The 12,022-nt window shown below is 37.0% G+C and overlaps 1 pseudogene; it reads left to right on the top strand.

Moving 5' to 3' along the window:
* LOC138148225 (cyclin-A2 pseudogene) overlaps positions 1-2,787 on the top strand; it is a 44,662-nt pseudogene extending 41,875 nt beyond the window's left edge.
* Positions 2,788-12,022: the final 9,235 nt, after the last annotated feature.

Below are 12,022 nucleotides of genomic sequence, written 5' to 3'. Positions count from 1 at the left end.
AGTCCTCCCTTCAATGCAGGGACCATGTAAGACCTCCAAATTCACAATATTACTCTAAGGGTTGCAAGTATCCTGGGAGAGAAACCAACTAAGAAACTATAAGAGAGGGGGGAGGGAGAAGAGCTGCTGAAAGGGTGGAACAGGAAGGGTGAAGAAGGAAGGAGCCTGAGAGAGAGACAGAACTACTGGGAGTAAGCAGCTTGGAGGCTGAGTGGCTAACATGAGTGAGAGAGGGGCATTCTTACTTAAGGAAGGAAAACATTCTGACATTCCAATAAGTTTTATACTCACTTGCAAGACCTATACAGTCCTCCAGCTTCACAGAAATACCATTGTATGCTGCAATCTTTGAGAAGGAAAACAAAACTGGGATTTCTAAAAAAACAAATCCCTTTCCAACAGATGTTTACTATCTAAATAACTAACAGAATTAATGGACATTAAATTCATGACTTTTAACCCTCCATATCATTTCCTTGGTGGCCTGTTACCCAGGTCCAACAAATGACTTCAAATCTCTCAATAAGGTTCCTATAGATGTTCACATTCTCCACAGGGAGAGGGCAAGTCCCCAAAAAAGGCTCCATTTCCAGAAATCTTATCATGATGATTATGCTAATCTGATCATCACCAAAGAAGAGACTGAGTACCCTGAGTAGCTGTGGCCTAAAACTGAGAGAACTGAAGACTATGATCACCCAATTAGAAGGAAGGGAGGTAGGTCACATTCTATCTTCCTTTCCTCAGTATAAGTAGAGTTTAATCTTCAGCACAACTACATCCAATTTTATTCTGTCCAAACCCAACACTCTCCCAGTACCAGAGCTCCCAGCCTCCTACTTGCTGAAGCATACATTGGTAACACAGGACAGTTATAACTCTTATGAGGTTACTCATAACATGAGATGGACAGATAAGCATAGAAAACAAAAGATCATTGGTCTTGCGATGCCAATTTTCCCTTTTCCTCATTTCCCTTTTTCTATGAAAGTCACCACCATCCTTCCAGTTACTCAGGTTCAAATTGTTGTCATTTTCTACTGTAGAGAGTAACTCTCTCATCTCACATGTCTAGTCTAATTACTTCAAATAATAATCCCATATCAGTTGCTAAGACTTCTTATTTATACCTCCACAGCATATATCCATTAAAAAAATAAGATGATAATCTATTTCCTACTTGTAATGGTAATGGGGACTTGAAGATCTTTTCTGCCCTTAATAGGCCAAATGTAATCACATGTAGCCCACAGAGGTTGGGGGGGGGGAGGGAGAAGAGCTGCTGAAAGGGTGGAACAGGAAGGGTGAAGAAGGAAGGAGCCTGAGAGAGAGCCAGAACTACTGGGAGTAAGCAACATGGAGGCTGAGTGGCTAACATGAGTGAGAGAGGGGCATTCTTACTTAAGGGATCCTGTTTTGTTTTGAAGACCTGGCAGAGGGAAGGCTTGGGAGTGTAGGCATTTGCTACCTTGGTTGTGTGTACCAACTTCTTGGTTGCTATGATAAATTTGGCTTTCTGGTTTTGGGATTCGGCTTTCTGGTCTTTGCATAAATGCTTTGATTCTGTCTTCCATGTGGAGAGTCTGTTACATTTTGTGATTCACAACTACGCTAGCATATTCATAGCCACTGTGGGTGCTGTGAATATTGCATTGGCATTATACTACTCTCCATTCACACAAGTACCACCTTTGTTTGATCCCTCAGCACCTTTTACCTGAACAATTACTAAAACCTCTTATTTGGTTTGTTGAAAGTCTCTCCCCACTTGAAATCATCCTCTACACAGTTACCAGAGAATACCAACTTGATAATGTCACTCCCCTACTCAATGATTCCACAGCAGACTCTAGTATCAAATATTATTTTATTTTTATCCTTTAGATAGGTTTTGTATGTTTTATAACGTACACAGTTATAAATATGTGTATTAGTAGTAGCGTATTTTATTATAGTACATTTTCATAATTAGTAATTTACATAATTTGTAACTAAGTTACATATGTATTGGGAGACAGTTCTCAAACTTGCTGATTTTTTCACAGTCAAAAAAGTTTGGAGAACGTTGTTCTATGTGACTATCTCATACTACCACCAGCTTGTAAAAAGCTAATTGCATACACAAATCAAAGTTACTGCGATGCTTCAAAGAGGACTGCATTTTTGTGGTTGCTTTTGTTTAAAAAAAGATTTTTTTTTCTTTTTTTGAGTATAATAAACCTATTTATACCTCTAATTAAGCCAGAAAGGGGATAGGAAACATTTCACAGACTTGGACATCTGAAATCACTTAAAATACCTGACTTTCTAATATTATATGCCAAAAAAAGTATAAATAAAAAAATACATCATCTTTTAAAAAATGCCAATAATCGGGGCGGCCAGGTGGAACAGTGAGTAAGAGCACCAGCCCTGGAGTCGGGAGACTTGGTGTTGGTTCTGGTCTCAGATACTTCACAACCACCCACACCTCCCCCCCCCACACACACACAAACTGGCCATGTAACCTTGAGAAAGTTACTTAACCCCAATTGCTTTTTTAAAAAAAATTAAAAATGCCAATAAGAAAAGAACATCAAATAATTCATTGGAAGTTTAGATTCTCTTATTTTCCCCCCATGCAGTGGTGTTGTTTAGGGTAGTAAAAAAAAAAAAAGTATCCTGTAGTTTGTGTGGTGTAACAGTGTAGCAGTTAGTCAGAACCCTCTACTCAAAGATGATGATGATGATGATGATGATGATGATGATGATGGTGATGATGATGATGGTGATGATGATAACACCTAGCATTTATAAGGCACTTTGCAAAGCATTTCACATGTTACATGGACTACCAATTCAAGTGATAGGTATGGGGAAGGAGGAAATAATTGATTCTCAAATTCTGCTCTTTCTGCCAGAAAAGATCCTTATATAAATAAAGATCTGATACCTAAGATACACAATTCCTAGAAAGGTATAAGACCAAAAACAATAAGTAGTCAAAGGATACAGACAAAATGTTCTCAAAATTAAAACTGCTTGAAGACTTTTAGAAAACGTTTATTATGAAATTGTACTGTCCAATCCTAGTTCCCCAAAAAAATACAAATGAAAAGATGACTCTCCTGTACAGAATTGGGTGACTGCAGTGTGGAACACTGAAAATAATGGTCAACATTTTTGATAGTTTGGTTAGTTTTGTTGAGCAGGTGTCTGTTTATTTTAATTTCTGTTATTAGCAAAGAATCTCTTTGTGGGAGAGAATGTGTGGGATATATTGGGAAATTTAGGTAATAGTAAAAAAAAATTCACCCTTTTTTTCAAAAAAATATTAAAGAAAAGAAGGTGCTTTCTGTGGCTGGGAGCTAGAGAGGACACTGTGGCTTCTAACCTGTCCCAATACGAGACTATGAATAGGTGCCTTCCCTTTATTCTTCTTTTTTTTGCTCCAGTGATCTATCGCTGTTCCCCCTTTTGAGATCTATTTTGTTTTCTAGCTGAAGGTATGTCAGAAAGGCAGGAAGGAATTTAGAACAAACATCATTATACTTCCTTCCAAAATGAGTATTAATGAGGTGTCAATCAACAAAATATTTTAAAAAAATAATAACACCTATAATCAATCTCTTTCTTTAAAAAAAAACACTTCTTAGTAGAGAAGCTTAATGGAAGAGGTGGGATTTAAGCTCATCCCCAAGGATACACAGTATAATTTTGTAAATAGGTAGTACACAGTAAAGGTTTGCATATCTTTGAACTATCTTCCACTCCCTAGGCTCCTCTCAGAAATAGGCAAAAGCAATTTCTGGCTAAAATTTACTTTTTTAAGGTTAGAAAAGTCATTTACATTCCCAATTTTTTGAAGAAAGGGAATCATCGCCTCACCATTGTTAAAGGTAATGCTTCCGATGGGCATACTCCAAAAAGGGGTTACATGTAACTTAATTAATACCAAAATATAAATGTCTTAAATTCATATTTTTCTATGTATGACACAGAGGAAATAGTAAGCAATGAAAACTGAAAGTAGTAGGTGCCTAAAAGAGTACATTTTCACAAAATGATGGGGTGTGGTTGTGGGATAAACTAAGTTCTCTGAGCCAGAGTGGTTCAGTGGTAGAGGATGTTAAAGTCAGGCACAAGCAGTTTTCCAGAGGACTGCTGCTGCTGCTGTGAACAGCTTTCAAGGTTCTGATTACATAGTATAGCAAACTCTCTATTTATTCAATAACAAATCTGAGCAAAACATTTACAGAATATCAAGGTATAGGATTCAGAATGTTACACCTTATCACAGAAAATCAAAATACAGCATTCTCCCTGTCACAACTCAACAGCTTATCACTGAAATGGCCACATAGTTTTCACCAAATGGTAACATAGTTTTCAAGAAAGTACAATCATTTAGTAACTGAGTCATTTAGTAACTCAATCATTCAATCATCCTTAAGGAGGCTTGCCTACTTAAGTTCTCCATCCATGGGGTGCAATTAAGTTACAACTTCAATAGTCACTACTCAGTACCCTCTTAAGGGTAGTGGAAAATACTAAAGCCATCCACCCCTAGGTGACAAGTAAATTACAATTTCATGTTACTACTCAGTATCCCATTTCATCAATCACTACTCAGACAATTTCATCAGTCACTACTCAGTACCCACGGAGAGGTCTTTTCATCTTGACTTGGGGCAGGCTTTCAGGTCCCATGGTTTCTCCCCCATGGTGCCAGCTCCTACCTGAATCTAACCAACTGCCACCTGAGTTCAAAGGCAGACAGCTCCCAGCTCCTTGTCCAGCTGTCCATGCAGTTCCTGCTCCACATTGGGGCTCATAATGTCCAGTCCATCTCAAATCCTTCGCAGTCTCTGTTCCTGGGAAGACAAAGCTTAATAAAGCCACAAGAACATTCATGCACATTAACAAAGTCACAACATTTGTACAAAGTAGCAGCACCACAGTCATGCTTCCTCATTCTTTGGCAGCTCCAGCTGGCCCTTTTAAATCCTCAGTACCATAACCTCCATTCTCAAACTCAAAATCACTTTATCCAGCCTTCACATGGCTTGCTCCAAGAAATTCTGTCTCAGTTCTCAATTCTCATTCCTCTTCTCAGTTCTCCTCAATTCTCAGTTCAGTCTTCAGTCCAGCAGCATCTGCCCTGCCTCCACGATGCTTACTCCAGGAAATTCTGACTATCCAGTTTATGCTCTTCCTTACAGTATAGCTCCTCCCTGTTCAGTCCCTTCTTATTACATCAGAAACAGAGGTTCTCTGTTCAGCCCCTTCCTGTTATGTCAGCAATATGGGTTCATAACTTCTGTTTCTTTAACAGAGGATTAATTTGAAACTAGGTGCTAAGTACCTCTTACCTTAGCAATACAAAGGGATCTTAAAATTTCATTACTATTACAAGGACTGATTCTGAAGTCATAGGGCCCAAGTTCAAATTCTACTTATGATATCACTTGTGGGACTTGGGTAGGTCACTTAAACTCCTTGGACCTCAGTTTCTTCATTTGTCAAATGAGAAGTCTGGACTTGTCTTTGAAGTTTGTTCTAGCTATAAATCTTTGATGTTATGATTCTAAGTTAGAGCAAACACTGACACCCACTATGTCATTTAAATAGCTCCCTCCAAATCTTGTGTTTCCACCCAAGTATCTATAGAATACATTCATAATTCATTTTTAAACATATGACTATATGTTGCCTTATATATGTTCCAAAATTAGTTTGTGTATTTGTGCTATTTTCACTTTCTTACCTAGATAGGAAAGTTAGAAAGCCAAGGACTGTGCCTTCTAATTTCCTTAAAATAGTAAGGTATCATTTAGATGCAGTTTATAAGTATTTTTTAAATGTGGTTCTTATAGCAGATTCATGACATGGGTGGTCCTTTAGAGATCTGGGATCTCATCACTCGATGTGCTCCTCCCACCAATGATGCAGATTGCCACCCATGGACATTTTCTCATTTTTCTTTATGTGCTCTCTTATATGCTGCATTTTATTCCTCTTTTATCCCCCTTTGGTCTCTGTGCTTGTTGTACTGACCAATACACCTATTTATGTATATGAATATACTGCTGTACTTATACTCATCTTCCATGGCTCTTACCAATTTCTTTGCATAAATCCTTCATAAAGGATTGACCAAATATGTGAGGGTTTCTCTGCTTTGAATACACAATTTACTTAAAAAGACAGACAAGACAAGATCTCTTGGTGCTTATTTGTTGACTATAAAAATTGATTCTAGACAACAAAACGGAGCCATCATGGCTCTCATTCAACAAGGTGTCTCCCTGGTATTTGTCAAAATCATATCCTACAACAAATATAACTAAGTTTGAAAGTTCTTTGATAATCAGTATTAAAGGGGGCATAAAGTTGGCATCTCCTTCCTCACTGGAGATATTTAATATTCTTATTGAGGATGTCCAGAACAGAGTCAAAATAGAAGAAGAATTTGTGAGATATGGTGAGGTTCTCAAGATATTTCTCTGCATGTGAATGATGCTGTGCTGACTTTTATCAATCCCTGAACACTCAAGAAAAATATATAATCATTCAAAAACATTTGACCTAAATAGTCACATCAGAAAACCCCAAAAAATTAAGAATATCTATTGTCCAGACTATAATGTACAATTGGATAGCCTATAGAACCAAAACTCCAGTAAGTCTATGTGTTTATCTGCAGGATTTTTCTATTATATATATATATATATATATATATATATATATATATATATATTTATACACATACACATGTACATGAGTTTACATGATATACATGAGCATATCACAGAGTATAAAACACATGTACATCATATAGACATGCACACAAACAATATATATACCTGTCCATTATGTAACACAACCTATATATGTGTGTGTGTGTGTGTGTGCACAAATATTGTATCATTAATAATACAGGTAGAAGGAATATAAATAGACAGAGGGTATGAGTATAAGGTGAATTTTGGAGAATGACATAAAATAATTAAAGGATGAGAAAGTGGAGTACACTTGGTGCAAAGGGAAGGGAGAGGTAGAACAGGGTAAATTATTTCACATGCAAAGGCATGGCAAACATCTCATAGTGGAGGGAAAGATGGGAGGGTGGGTGATGGGCATTGTTTGAACCTCACTCTCATCAGAGAGTGGAATCACTCAAAGAGTTTGGCTCAAAGAGGGAATAATATACATGATCATTTGAATGTAGAAATCTCTCTTACCAGACAGGAAAGTAGGAGGGAAGGAGATTAAGTAAAGGGTGGGAGACTAACAGAAAACTGGGGGAAGTAGTAGACATAAGCAAAGCACTGTTGAGGATGGGAAGCGTGAAAGGAGAGAGGAAAAAGAGGAGCAAAAACAGGATGGAGGAAAATAGACAGTTAGTTATCATAACTGTTAGTGTGAATGGGATGATCTCTCCCATAAAACAGAAGCGGATAGCAGACTGGATCAAAAACCTGAATCTTGCACAATGTTCTTTACCAGAAACATACTTGAAGTAGAGACATATACGTGGAGTAAAGGTAAAGGGTTGGAACAGAATCTACTATGCTTCAACTGAAGTTAAAAGAAGAAGAAGGAGGAGGAGGAGAAAGAGGAAGAGGAGGAAGACAAGTAGGAGGAGGAGGGGGAGGGGTATAAATCCTGATTTAGACAAAGCAAAAACAAAAATAGACCTTATTAAAAGAGATAAGGAAAGAAACTACATCATGCTAAAAACTGCCATAGACAATGATATAATTTCAATACTATGCATTTGTGTACCAAATGTTATAACATCCAGATTCTTAAAGGAGAAGTTCAGTCATTTAGAAGTTCAAGACCAAACAAGAGATAGAGAACACTGCATAAAGTAAAATAGATAATTTTGATTATATTCAAATTAAAAAAATACTTTTGCACAAAGCCAATGCAACCAAAATTATAATTGAAACAGAAAGCTGTGAAACACTTTTCACAGCAAGTGTCTCTGATAAAGACCTAATTTCTAAATAGAGAACTGAGTCACAATTATAAGAATGCTAGTCATTCCACAAATGATAACTGGTCAAAGAATATGAACAGGTAGTTTTCAGATGAAGAAATCAAAGCTATTTATAGGTATATGAAGAAGGGCTCCAAATCAGTTTTAATTAGAGAAATACAAATTAAAAAAAAACTCTGAGGTAACAGAACTCAGAATCTTATACAAAAGAATGCTAAAAATTGTCTTGAACTGTAATTGGGGAAAATGCTATTTTAGAAAGTGTGTACATTTATAAATTAGTTAACAAAGTACATATTGTGTACATGTATTGTGCACATGTACCTTAGACTCTAACAATGGACAATCATGGAATTTAGGAAAGGAAATCAGTTCTTATATGGCCAGCATTGTGCTCAGCACTGGGGCTACAAAGAAAAAGCATAACCACCCCATGCCTGTAAGAAGAGCACATTCCACTGAGGATATATGTACATAAAGGCAGCCCGATGCCCAGTAAATGAATGTTTATTGAATGTGAAAGTATGTACAAGTTAAAAAAAAAAAGACTTGAAAACTAACCTTAAAGGGAAACTGGGAGGAACTGGAAAGAGATTCTGCAGAAGGAGATATTTGCATTGAATCTTGAAGGGAGCTGAGGATTCCAAAGGTGGGAATGGTCAGAGAGAGCATTCCAGGTATGAGGGACAGCTTGCTATGTCTGGAAACAGTAAAAAAGCTACTATGATTAGGAAAAAGAATGCATAGAGTGTAGGAATATGAAAAAGATCCAGAATGCATAGATGGTAGGAATATGAAATAAGATGTGAATGATGACAGGGGCCATATTGTGAAAAGTATATAAGTGTATGTTCACAGAGAAGGATAATGGTATGGAAATATTCATTAATTTTATTTGATCATACTTTTGCTTCAAATCCATTTCTTTTTAATTTCTACTTTGAAAATCTTTTTAAAAGAGCTAGTCAAGAAGTCAATAAGCATGAAAGAATGTAAAGAGTTGAGGAGGACCCCTTGGCCTAGGTGATTATGTAGCTCCTGTGATACCCTCAATGGTAACAGGAAAGTTAAGAAGGAAAGAATTGTTTGGAGCAAAAGTTAATTAATTCAGTTTTGGACATGTTGAGTCTAAGATGTCAGTGGAACATTTAATTTGAGATGTTCCTTAGGCAGTTGGAAATGTGAGACTGGAGGTCAGTAGAAAGGTTAGGACTGGGTAAGTAGATTTGGGAATGATTAACATAGAGATGATAATTGAATTCACTGGAGCTAATGAGATTTCACCAAGTGAAACAGTATAAAGGTAGAACAAAGCCTAGGATACATCCCCGGGGGAAACCCACACTTAGCAAATGTGATCTGGATGAAGAATCAATAAAGCATACTGCAAAGACACAGTCAGGGAGGTAGGATGAGAACCTGAAGTAGAACAAAAACCTTGTGAGAAGAGAGTATCAATGAGAATAGGAAAAAATACCACAGGCTTCAGATACATCAAGAAGGCTGAAGGTTGAGAAAAAGTTCACTAGGTTTTGCATTTAAGGGATTACTGATAACTTTGGGGAAAGCAATTTCAGTCAAATAATCACGTCAAAAGCCAGACTGAAGAGTCAGAAGAGAGTGAGAGGAAAGAACGAGGAAGCATCAATTTTAGACAGCCTTAAAGGAGGATAGGTGCAGGATAATAATTATGGAGGACAGATGGATTAAATGAGGATATTTTGAGAATAGGTTAGATGTGAGATCTTTGTAGGAAGAAGCCAATAGACAGGGAGAGACTTAAGATTAATGAGAGTGCAGACAATAAGATACAATCTATTGAAGAAGATGGGATGCTGCACAATGGGACCACTTATGGAAAGATTTTGACTTGATAATCAATCAAACCTTCATTAGGTGCCTACTGTGTCAGGCACCTACTATGAGATTCTCTTTTGGTTCTTTCTGTATCCCTAGGGCTTAGTACAGTGCTAAATACTGGGACTACAAAGAGAGGCAAAAAGATAGTCCCTCCCTGCCCTCAAGGGGCTTAAAATTCAATAGACATCTATGAAGATGAAGATAGTGGCAAAAGGCATCTGAGTGTTGTAAGCAGAGAAGGAGGGGAGAAGATGGATCTTTCTAAAAATGGCATCAATTTTTTTGCTTTTTTGGGGGGGGAAAGGCAGGGCAATTGGGGTTAAATGACTTGCCCAAGGTCACACAGCTAGTAACTGTCTGAGGTCAGATTGGAATTCAGGTCCTCCTTACTACAGAGCCAGAGCTCTATTTACCACACCACCTAGCCACCCCTCTCAATTTATTTTGAGTGGAAAAATGAGGCAAGATTCTAAGCTAAGAGGTGAACAATAAAGGAGACAGTGGAAGTTTTAGGAAAGATGAAGTATGGAAAAGTCCTCGTGATGAATAAGGTAATGAATTGATTAGGGAGGTATAAAGGGAATGGCTTGCTGTAGTGAGGGCCCAGTGAAGGGGAAGCTAAGTGCATAGATTACAAGGCCTGAAGTCAGGATTACTCATCTTCCTAAATTCAAATCTGCCCTCAGACATTTACTAGCTGTGTCACTCTGGGCAAGTCACTTAATTCTGTTTGCCTAAGTTTTCTTATCTATAAACTGAGCTAGAGAAGGAAATGGCAAAGCACTCCAGTATCTTTGCCAAGAAAACCCCAAATGGGGTCACATAAAGTCAGATATCACTGAAAATGATTAACAACAAGAAGTGAGGGTCAAGTTAAGATTATGTAAGATATCCAGTCAGCATATTTTCATGATTTCCTATAGTTTAATTCAGGAGCACATGAATAGGAGTGAGGAAAGTAGATGGTAGAAGAAATCCAGGGCTGAGGTTTGCCAGTGCAAGATCAGCAATAGATACAGTAGGCAAGAATATCAGGAGAAGAAGATACTGTATAATTGAAATGATTAATTAAGGGGTCAGGATGGCAAAGGAAGGAGAATGTAGCCAGTGCAGTGGTGATGCCTAGGAAAGAAATGAGGGTTGCAATGTCTGGAGGTCATCATGAGGATGAAATAAAAGGTAAGAGTTTGTAAAGCAGAGGGAAATACAGAATGACAACATATCATGAGCAGATAAAGGAATTTTAATATTTATAAACACATAAGTGGAATTTTACTCATGATTGATGATAAAATCAAGAATATGACCATCTCTTTGTATGCTACTTTACATTTATTGTTTACCTCCCATGCTCCCAGTAATGTAATAGATTCTTTTCATGATTTTTAGATTTTAAAGGAATTCAGGATAATACTTCTCAAATTGATGATTATTGTCTTTTACTAGAGATATAGATGGAAAAGGTATGGTGAACTGAGAAGTTTCTATGCTGATTAGAAATTCTGTCTCAGAATTTTTGTAGTAGAACTCTGATTATTTTTTTTGTTTCCTTCCTATTTGCCTCCTTATCTCTAGATGTAATTAGAGAGTGTGTGGAAATATATTAGAAAACTGCATTTAGTTGGTTACTAATTACTCAATATTTAGCTTTTTATATCCAAAAGATGTTTGAGTTTGAAGGGACATTAGACTCCATCTGGTCCTAAATTCTTATCTTGTAGGCAAAGAATCCCACAATCCAAGGTTGTGGAGCAATTTGGCCAATGCTACACAGCTGTTACAGGTAGGTCTAGAATTACAATTTCAGTATTCCAACTATATACTTGGGGGCCCCTTGCTCAAGTGTTTCCTGACGAAATGTTCTGTCTTTACATAATAACTTATTTTATCATCTTGTTCAATACATAGCCATGATTATTTATAATCCTCATCCTCTTCCTTATAATTTTTATTATTGCTTTTGTTATCTCATTTTTCTCATCTTTTTTGATGGAATTCAATTAGAAGAAGTCCTCAGAGAGTTAATATCCTTCATTTCTTCTTTTCACTTAATATTCCATAGACTTTTGTGCAAGTAGATAAAAAATATGTTTTTTAATAGTTGAATAAAAATATTGGGATGTAAGCTCATTTTCAGTTCATTGAAAGCATCTGTGGGACAATTCAAGCAAGTAG

Source organism: Petaurus breviceps, unplaced genomic scaffold (genome assembly GCF_028583685.1).
Source record: "Petaurus breviceps papuanus isolate PSGF00001 unplaced genomic scaffold, PetGlider_PUasm1.0 90823, whole genome shotgun sequence".
NCBI classification, from domain to species: Eukaryota; Metazoa; Chordata; class Mammalia; order Diprotodontia; family Petauridae; genus Petaurus; species Petaurus breviceps.
This window is presented reverse-complemented; position numbering and strand designations above follow the sequence as displayed.